Raw genomic sequence first — 11,330 nt, 5'->3', positions numbered from 1 at the left:
TCTTCTCATTTTTGGTCTTACGTTCTGGAGGGAGCCATCAAGTGCGGTAAGCTCGCAGTCTTCCACTGGGGAAAGCACCCGAGCCTCCTGCAAGGAGACAGAACTAGGCAGGCAATCCACAGACTGGTGCGTAGCCCAGAGGACTGTTGGTGACAAACCCAGACCAGTCACATTCCGTGCCTTCTAGATGCTTGAATATAAGGTATGAGAGCACAGATCGGCAGTGAGCAGAGTCCGCAAGTGAACCAAAGTTCTATGTAAACATTAGTCAGTGAACATCCCTGAGCTGTGGGCTAGCAGAAACCCTTGGCATAGAAAGAAGATGGCGGCGCTGGGGTGGCTCAGTCAATTGGGCGTCGGGCTCTTGATTTCACCGCAGGTCATGATCTCAGGGTCGTGAGATCAAGCCCTGTGTCAGGGTCTGCTTGGGATTCTGTTTTTCCCTCTCTCCCTGCCCCTCCCCCATAGATAGATAACTAAATAAATAAAATCTTTATATTTTAAAAGAATAATAATAAAAGGCCAGTTTTGTTCACGAGCCTTCTTTTGGTCATGGGTCTCTATGGGGGCAATAGAATAATCTGCCATATGTTTAGGACGTGGCAAAACCAGAAGAGACTCCCCCCCAGGAGGGGCACACCTTGGCCCTGAGACATGGGCTCAATGTCTGAACGGAAGCATGCCAGGACCTGCAGGAGGAGCGGGCGCGGAGTCACAGGTCTGCCCACTCCTCTCCCGTCTTCCCCTCAGGCACAAGGTCGAGAAGCCACAGACCTCAGAGCCAGCATGACCCAGTTCCAGGGTGAATGGGACCCCCAGAGTTGTGCAAGGCAGTCCTGCCCGATAGCCTTTTAGAAGGTGCAGTGGCAGGAAAGCGCATTCCTCAGCGGCTGTGGCCGTCCCCCTGACCTGTGTCTCCAACCTTGGCCATCTCACTGCGCTTCCAAGAGACAGCCCCAACTTGGTCACTTTCAAACACGAAAGTCAGCCTTCTCTCTTTGCTCCCATTATAGCCCCTTTGGCTGTGACTCCAGGTCAATGACCTGAGGCAGCCGTGACGACGAGCCACTGACAAATGGCAACCCTGGCCCCTTCTGAGTCGGGAGCGTGTGACACGGGGCCCCCTCACGAGGGACCAGCACAGCCATCGGTATTCAGCTTGCTCTTTGATGAGAACAGCAGGGAGGGAAGCCCAGGAGAGAGCAAACACATCTATCACTACATGTCTATACAGCAATTCATTGCCAAAATAAATAGGAAAGAGAGAAACTGGACATCTTCGAAAGCCAAAATGCAACTTACTAGTATGATTACAAGTAGTCACAAAGTAGGGTGGGGTGATGGGTCTGTTGGATTCTTCTTTAAGTCCCAAATCTGGTACTTGGACAGTACACTCGTGTATGAGAAAGTGGCCAGCAAATACACATACACCACTAGAGATAACGTTTCAGACTTCTCCGATGGAGTTGTTTATAAGCAATTCCCAAAGTTTTATGGAATTTGTGGCCAAGAGAAGTAGGTGGGCCAAAAGGCAGCCCCCCACCCCTCTCCTATAGCATTGTTCTCTGTATCTGAAGGCTGAATTCCTGAAATCTCAAGGCACAGTTCTTGTTCCCAAAATGTAGTTATGAGTTCAAGATGGCTCATTGCTCAGATCCTATGTGCTGATGCTCTCTTGGCTACGGATTACCCCAGAGTCCTCACAGGCAAAACCTCACAGGCCACCATGCAAGCCAGCTAGGGGTGCCTGTCTTAAAAGGCCACTCACAGGCCGGACAATTCTGAGGAAATAATTGAGATAAATGTAGGTACACTCAGGCCTGCTTCCCCAAGAAATGTAGGTCCTGGGAGTTTGCAGCGAGACACCCACGCTCAAAGCCAGGGCGAGTCCAGCAAACACTATGGAAATGTCTAGAAGTTGCAGGAAGCTCCTCCGGTTCTGAAAGGGCATCCCATAAGGTAAGAGCTGAGCGTGTTTGCAGTATGTCTTCGCAGTGCCTGGCTTTCCTTCCTAATGGCTCCATTCCCATGCCTTTGTGGCTCAGAAATTCTGTTGCAACACAGTGCCTCAAATCCTCTGCCTGTGGGCCTCGGAGGATTCTATATGAGGATTTAGAACAAGCTCAGCATTCACCAGAATAACCCGGCCTTCTTTTCTCTCCTTCGATTGCTATGTTAATGAGGCTGTTGGCCCTCCCCGTGACCCACAAGCGCCTACGCAGCGGGAGAGCCCCGCCTCTGAACTCGATCCGCTGCCCTTAGAAAGGAAGAGAGGCCCTGGCCAGGCAGAGGGGATCCAGGAGTTTAGGACGCCTTCCAAGACTCAGGTCATTGTGGGGAGATGTGAAAGATCACAGCTCTGCTGGTTATTACCAGTGATAAATGGCTGGGCCAGCAGCTCTGCCCCAGAATGGCTGAAATGGAGGAAACCTCCTGGAATGAGCCACGATTGAGGAGGAAGCACGAGGCCTGTGGCCGAGTGACCTGAGTGGCAGAAAAGCCATGTGTCACATTGCTGCGAGAGTTTACAGCAAATACTTCACTGTCTGGGATTTGCCTTTAAATAGAAATCGCAGATGACGCAAGCTGAGGGCCATCACCTCGAAGCACTGAGAGAGCCCTGCCGGTGGGGAAAAGTGTGGGGCAAGGTTTCACAGGTTTGGCACCAAAGAGCCCAGCTGCTGGAGTTACATGTGCTGTTTTTTAAAGGACAGCGGGCCTGTGAGAGTGGTGGCTGCGGATAAGCAGCCTTTATCTCAGAGGCTCTAAACCAACTCAGGGTTCTCCGCTGCTCACTGCCTGAATACTCCCCAGCAGCTCAGACCTTAGGTCCATCCCGTAGGGGTCCCACTGGTGAGGACTCCCCCAGAGTCTCAGGCCTCAGGGCAGGAATAGCAGTGTCCATCAGTCTGGACAAAGGCACCAGGGCCAGAGACCCCTGGCACCATGTTGATCACACCCCCCTCCTCGTTTCCTTTCCATGACTTCAGAAACAATGCTGAAAAGCGTGACTGGGTTGGGTTACCACTTCAACACCAGGAAAGACATGCTTAAGGCCCTAGGAAACCAAGCAGACATCCCAGAATTAGGACTTCCAGGGGTTCAAAGATGGCGCCATCCCAGAGGTCTGGCCATAGGAAATATTTGATCCAGGAGTGGGCAGAAAGTAGCATTGTAGGGGCCCAGGCTGGTGGAAGGAGCAGTTGCACCTTTGGCTCTCACCCAGCAAGCCCTGGTCTTGGGCCCAATTCCTTCAAACCACAGTTCTGTCTGTCCCTCCCCATTTGTCAGTCATAAACGCGCCTCCTCTTCCTCTAGGTCTCATGAAAAATTTCTATCCCTGCATTTCCGCAGGGAGAATTTCCTCTGAGGGAGTTTGAGCTGAGGGAAGGGCTTGACGTGGTCATCACAGCTTAAATAGCATCTTCTTCTTGTGTCCACTCCCCATCCCCCTAGTCAAACAGTGCCACTCGGCGTTATCAGGCAGCCTGTGAGGGCCAGGCATTCCATTCTCTAGGGCTTGAAGTGAGTCAACCAGGAAACAGAATCTACTCAATTGTTAAGCACACACTCCCCAAACAAGTTCTGTTACACAGAGCACACTGATAGAATTTAAAATGTAGAATATTAAAAACGTAGTGGCAAGGATCAGCGCCTCAAAATGCACAGAGGTAAAAGATCAGCTAACATAGGTCATAACTCGGAAGTATAATATAATAGGGAGTTCTTAAAGCAGACATCCAGGAAAGTATCTTAAAATGCACAACATGGTCAGAAACAAACACTGGGACTACACATACTTACACGAGTGCAGGTCTGTATGTGCATGTGCCCTTGTAGACGTGTATGTGGGTGTGCATATGTACACACACACACGCGCGCATATGTATAAAGAGAGGAAGGTAGAAGCGAGGACAAATCTTTTGGCCACTACCCTTTCTTTCATTCCCTAATTCTAAGACGCAAAAAAAAAAAAATGGCCCTCAAGATTAAGTTTAAAAAAAAAAAAAAGATTAAGTTTTTAAGTTAGAAGGGAAGCCTAGGACATTAGAGATGAGGGCATTAGTACAGCTAATGGTAATTGATTTGACATTCACATAATACTCACGTGATCTGCCTTTGCACAGGACGCTGGTTCCCTGGCCCCCTTCTTCTCTCCCGTCACTCACTCACTCCCTTCCTCTGACCTTCAAGCCACTGGCCCAGAACAGTGCAGGTCTCTATGCAGACACGGTACAGACTCTCTCAGGGAAGGACTCTCTGCCTGGTTTGGTTTATGGGACAGCAGGGAGATGAGTTCTTCTCTGTCCACAGGCAAGAGAGAAGAGCGTCAAGCTGGGATGCCAAGCTACGCTGGCACAGGCGGCCATTCCAACCAGTCTGCTCAGGCAGAGTAGGATACAGGGTGACTGAGGTGACTGAGGTCAGCTGTCATGGGCCCAGAGAGTTCCATGCTGAACTGGAACCGAGATCTGGGAGCAGTGGTTCTAAACAGAGTCTGAGGCAAGAGGATATGTGCTTGGGAGCGCCTCCCTGGAATTGGGCTTCATTGACCATGGGGAGCCATCACCATTTCAGGGGCTGAGCACTTCCTTCTAGCAACAGATCGCCTTCTCAGAGCAGAGGCTTTGCCTGTCCTCAGTGCCTTTGGTGATCTGCTGAAGGAAAATCTGCAGTGTGTCAGAGTTAGAATGCTGGACCTTTGCTATTCCAAGACATCTGCTGCTTCAAGGCCTTCAACATTCTCCCAAAAAGGTCACAAGACAATACAGAAGAAACAACACCCCTCCCCAGGCTACCACCCAAAAAAACGGAAAAATTCTGGGGCTCAGGGAAGACTGAGATGAGGGAATTCATCTTTCTATCCACTCTGTTTATGAATGCCTTTACTATTAATATACTAAAACTGATACGTATTTTTCAGGTATTTAGCCAAAATACTAAACTATTTTTAAGTTCAACCAGAAGGAGAGTTATTCCTTCAAAATCGCTACCTTGATAAATGTTTTTATTTTATCCCCTGGATGGATTTAATTCAGTCATCTGCTTATTGCACTGAGAGAGGCAAGCTTCAAGACCTTTAATTACGTCTAACCTCTATCTCATTAAATAGATTAAAAGTCTAAAGCATTGACTGGCCTCGTATTCGGCAGATCTATTAGATACATATTTTCAATTGCATCTTGCAAAAAAAAATTTAAAAATTGTATCAACCTTAAGACAGTATTTATTCAGGGTTTTGTTCTATGGTGAACTTCTACTTGGGTTCATTTGACAAAGCAAGGAAATAATATAACAGTGAAGCCACTGCATTCATAAGTGTATTTCTGTTAGTGAGACAGGCCAAAGGAGCCATCCAATGCAAATTTATCCTTGGCTCCTAAGTGATTACTCTTCCAAGGACTTGGGAAATTGACAAGACTTGTGGTTCGGTGCCAGCAATATTCTTAAATACAATCTTAGAGGGGGAAAACGCCAGACCTAAGAAAATAGATGGAAGAATCTTATTTGGATGAGGTCTCTCCCAACAGGCACTTCCTTAAAGGGAGTCGAGGTGGAATCTAATCACTGTGGTGTCTGGTAATACTCATCTACTTGCCCCAATAAGCAGAAAGGTAAATATCTCGGTAAGAAATCCTAGCTGTGACTGATGTGCATAGCACAATATTTTGATGCATGACAAGGTTTTCCCTGATATGTTGTGCTCAGATGAAAGGTAGTAACACAGGTGTTAAGAAGGATGTAGAAGAAGTCTACAGCAGAAAAGGGTATGCCTGTGTGAACACAGGGGCATGCTGGTAGATGTTTAACCACCAACCCTGTGAGATATAAAGCCCTGGTTTGTAGCATTTGCAGATTCCCATGATGTAAATACTCCCACCGTAGGTGATTTCAAGCTACCAGAGGTTGACTTCACTGAACACAGCTGGGAAGAAATATATGGTAGCACATTATTATATAGTGTCCCCAGCATACACATATAATAGATGCAAATCATCAAAAAGGGATGGATCTTGAGTATTTCTTATTCTGCTTTTAAAATAATTCATTTAATTGTGAGGTTTATGTAAATTTTAGTCATGGCTGTGTTTAGCCATTGGCTTGAAAATTTCTTGAAAAAAAATTTTTTTATAATTTTATTTATTTATTTGAAAGACAGAGATCACAAGCAGGCAGAGAAGCAGGCAGAGAGAGAGAGTGGAGGAAGCAGGCTGTCTGCCGAGCAGAGAGCCTGATGCGGGGCTCGATCCCAGGACCCTAGGATCATGACCTGAGCTGAAGGCAGAGGCTTTAACCCACTGAGCCACCCAGGCACCCCAATTTCCTGAAAATTTAAGAGCTGGCTCTCAGGAGCACACCGACATGTGCATTTGTGTGTGTGTGCTTGTGTGTGCATGTGTGTGCACGTGTGAATGTGTGCGCATGCGTGTACGCGCACATGGAATTTAATTGAGGTCTGGACAATTAGGCTAAGGAGTGTGCCAATTCTAGAACCCTTCCCTCTGAGTTTGAAAAGAATTCCAGAGTAAGGCAGGAAGCCTAGGGAATAGAACAAAAATTGAACGAGATCAGGACTCCAGACTGAAAACAAAAGCCAGAGTATAAATTCAAGACTCCCGAGAGTGTGGGTGACATTGGTGACAGGCTGAAAGTGGAAAGGCACTCCCACCTTAGCTGACCCCTCTCCACAGCCTAGGATTTTAGCACAATCCTTTTGGCGAAATTACGCAGAGGACACTATGTTTTTATTTACAACACTGGAATTTTTAGCAAAGAAAATATATTTCTGTAGCCTGAAGATATCCTTGACTGTGGATCAAAAGACATAAAAGAAGGGGCTGCCATAATTCTCATTCAGCAATTTTTTTCAGGTAGTGGACCGTAGTCTCATTCAAAATTTTTTTCTTTGGGTCTAAAAATTTCATACACACCCATTTTTTGGTAACTGGTCCAGGCCTCCTGACCACAGAAGTGGGTTTATAATTCAGTTCTGCCAAATTAGAGCATTCCTTCCATCCCTCTGGGAACAGTCATTGGTCTGTGGCATCTGTGTGCGACTCCCTGGATCCAGCCGAGACTAGATCCTTGCACTTCGCAGTTCCCAGGCAGGTAAGTAATCAGTGTCTCCCTGCCCCCACCCGTTCTTCTTCTTCCTCCTGCCAACTCTGCTTACTTAAGCTAGTTCGTTTCTGCCACTTGCAGTAGAGTCCTAATTAATAGAGAGATTGGAACAGGCAAAACAAAATCTCTAGTTAAAAATCACTGAGAAGGAAAGAAGGAAAGGACGAAGGGAAGAGGGAGGGAGGGAGGAAGAAAAAGAAGGGAGGAAGGAAAAGATGGAAGGAAATAAAATCAAGTCAAATTTAAGTGATATAATTCTGTGTGGGAGGTAGTTGGGAAATTTGCCTAACAGTTCTTGATCATTTGGGGAAAATATGGATGAATCATTACCCAAAATATCATTATAAATATTCTTCTGAAACACTCAACTGTTTCCAGACATTTTTTCAGAAACTGTCTATTTAAAAAAAAAAAAAAAAAAAAAAAAAAGATTTTATTTATTTATTTGAGAGAGAGAGAGAGAGTATAAGCAGGAGGAAGGCCAGAGGGAGGAGAAGCAGACTCCCCACTGAGCAGGGAGCCCTGACACAGGGCTCACTCCAGGCCCCCCGGATCATGCAAAAAGGCAGACGCTTAGCTGACTGAGCCACACAGGTGCCCCAACAAACACTTTCTTAACACCAGCTTTAGATATAAGGTACCAGGAGCAGTGGCAAAGGAAGTGATTTGCTCTAAGGAGACTGGACAAGTGTCTCACTGAAGTATCTCTTAATTCTGACCTGCTCACCTTTCCTCTTGTTGAGGCCCTAAGTTGGGCCCTCTTTATCTCCTGCCTGGATTGTGGCTATACTCTTCTCTCTGTTCTTGTTGTTCTAAACCCCTCTTTATTTGTCCAATTATGAATTATCTTCCTAAATAGAGATCTGATCATGCAAATAAAGTCTAAATGCTTTGATACAGCCCAGGACGTCCTTGACCCTGGCTTTCTAGCCTCTTCGCTCACATGCCCGCCTTATACCTAGAACCTCCGGCATTCTGTCCAAATTTCCTATTGTTTCCCATACACACTGGGCTTTTTTCCATTGTTGTGCTCCTACTTGTGCTATCCTTCTACGTAGGATAAACTTTTCTCTTTTCTCCTCCTGAAAAAGTCCTAACCTTCCTTAAATACCCAGTTTAAATGTCACTAGGAAGCCTTCTTGAAATTCCCCATGGAAAAAATGCCCTCGCTGCATATTAATAACATTTTAGTTCATACTGTCACAATTGCAATTATCCCAACACGGGAGGAAACTTTATATATTTGTTTCTGTACTAAGCTGTGAGCTCCTTCAGGAAAGGGCCAGCTTCTTGTATTACCATTACCTAGCTCATTATTTGGTATGCTTTGGACATTTGGCATATTCTTTGAATGAGTGATGGCATGAATGATCAAACTAATGGTAGCATAAATTCATATGCACTTATTATGTATTAAACACTTTACTGGATTATTTTGTCTGATTCATTCTAGAACCAATTTACCCAAGAGGAAACCAAGGCTTAGAGAGTTGAGGTCACACAGGAAACGCTGGTGGAGTCAACATTTGACCCAGGACATCTTTCTTACTTCTACTTTTATTCCTATATGAATCTGCTCCCCCACGCTGAAAAATCTTCTTTTTGCCCTCGTTCTTTTTTTTTTTTTCTTTTTGGCCATCTAGGATTGGAGAGCTACACAGCCAGCTCTTATTCTGGAAACCATTGAACATCCCATGAAAATTCAATCCACAATCCCAGTTATAGTCTTACTTGAGTTTGGAAGGAAGATCTCTAAGACATCTGGGTATAGGGCAGAAAAGGATTACTCATCCCTGAGGGCAGAACCCTCTTGGGAGAGCTCTTTTCTGTCCTTCCAGGGTAGGGCTTTAATACTGAAAGAGCTTGTTTTAATTAGAGCATTTCCTGGCTGAGTAAATATTAAACTTAAATTCAGCTACGCCTTTGGTTAGCAAGTTCCAGCTTGACACTTCACCCTCCATGTTTCCTCCTGGGTTCTTCATGGGGAAGAGGGTGAGGAGGCAAAGAAAGAATGTGGTCCAGGGAACAGAGACCCCAGGAGCGCTGACCAGGCAGAGACCAATCAACCGGTGCTGCAAATCCGTTGCTAAACCCTATATACTCAATTACCCGTTCCAAATGGTTAAATATTAATCCATGGCTGTGCTCCTGCCTTGGGCATTAATTAGGTTTTGTTTAAATAAGTAATTCCGACAGTCACTTCCCAGGAAGGCTATCTTAAACAAAGCAAGGGTTTCTTCACATTCTAAGAGGCCAGATACTTGGCAGTCACAGATAAAGGACTCTGGAGTTTTATAGGGCAATGGGAATGTCACTGGATTTTATCCTGCTTTTCTCATTTTAACTGGAACACTGGCGAGAGGGCCAAAATGAAGACTACTACACCTGGAAATCAACCCAGCCCACCCTGCCCCCACCCCCTCCCAAGCTCACATGAACAAGTCAGACTTTCCAATGGCCTATACACACCAAGAACTTGGGAATTAAGGGCAGGACAGGCTGACCAGGCACTTTATTAGAGCTACTATTATTGTAGAAACTATTGTGTAAACCAGTTTGGATCTTTTAGGAAGCTGTGAGTTCTAAAATAAGAAAAGGTAGAAGCTGTGAAAATTAGAGAATAGGGAACTGAACCCAAGGACACATTCCCAGGCATTGCTGCTCAAGGAGTTTGGCACCTACAGCACTTAGCAGATGGTGGTTCTTCTCACCAGGGTCCATCCACTCTTCTAGAAGCAGTACTCTCTAATTTTACCCTAGCAACCTAGCGTCTCTCCTTGGTTGGGGTCATCAGTCAAAACACCTTGCCCACATACAGCCAAAGAGAGTGCCTCTGACCCAAGCAAGACTATTTAGATGCTCTCTCTCAGGAATCTGAATTTTGAACAAAATGACGTCACTGTTAGAGTCAATTTCTCCTAATAGGACAGCATCAACAATCCTAATGCTTAGAACAGGCCTTCTGCTTCCCCTTAAACTTCACAATTCCTGCCTGTCCAATGCTGACTTCTTGAACTTCCCTTTTGATTCTATGACTTACTCCACAGCCGTTAAGTAAATGCCTTTTCTGTTTGTAAGCCAGAATTTCTTTCTCTTGCTTGGCACCTAAGAATCATAATTGATATACAATGTAAATATACACTTACACTATATTTATTTACACGTTGTATTTATGGGTATGTGTCTAAACAGCATCCCACTGTACAACTGAATATTTTTCCCTTCTGTCTGTTTCAGTGCCTGAAGTCCACCCATTGGACATAATTTGAAGGAGACTTTTTATAATGCAGGCATGGAGAATAGACTGATATAGGAATGATCAGTGAAACACAAACTGGTGCCAATCAGTTCAATCAGATTGCTTTCCAGCGGCCACAGGGGAATGCAAGTCTTGCCTGGGCAAAAAAGAAGGAAGTAATTGAAATGTTTGAGGCCCATGGGGAAATTGAGCAAGTCTGGGGTAGATCTCCATAAAATCGCTTGAGAGCACTGCCACCCAGGAGTGGGGGTGCTCCAGGAAGTGAAAGACAGGAATAAAGGAAGATCTGGGGCAAATGTCTTGTTTCTCCTCCTTCCTCCTCTTTATCCCTGGGTCCCAGCTGCCAGAGATCAGGTTAGTGATATCTAGATAAGAGGGTGGCTTCATTGATGTGTACACAGGTGTTCGTGGGAAGGCCTAGAACTCTAATGATCTGTCTAATGTTGTCTTTATGGCAACATTGTTTTCTAGTATCGAGGAATTGACACGTTTTCTGGACCACCATTTTCTAAATGTTCCACTTCTCTACCTCCTCCATTGCTTCTGGCATCACGAAATCTAACTGAAAGACTTGGCATTGTTGCTGACATCTGTGGTCTTCTTCAACATTAATATGAACTACTTACATATTGATATTAATATGAACTATTAATTAATATGATATTAATATGAACTACTTACATATTGATATCCCCAGTATGCGTGGATTACCCACACCCTGGTCAAACATCATTTTGGATCAAGTTGAGTAAATTCCAAATCATTCTAGTTAATAGATATTTCAATCTCCAAAAATATATTCATGATATCTGGGAGGTAATAGAAGCTATAAGATCAGTTGTCAAAGATGAGAAAAAAAAATACATATACATTTGGCCACAAAGAGATTTCTGGGTACTTCTCACATTCAAATTAACATGGAGTCATGCTTATATATCATTGGAGTCTG

Source organism: Mustela erminea, chromosome 8 (assembly GCF_009829155.1).
Source record: "Mustela erminea isolate mMusErm1 chromosome 8, mMusErm1.Pri, whole genome shotgun sequence".
NCBI lineage: Eukaryota > Metazoa > Chordata > Mammalia > Carnivora > Mustelidae > Mustela > Mustela erminea.
Note: the sequence above shows the minus strand (reverse complement) of the source record.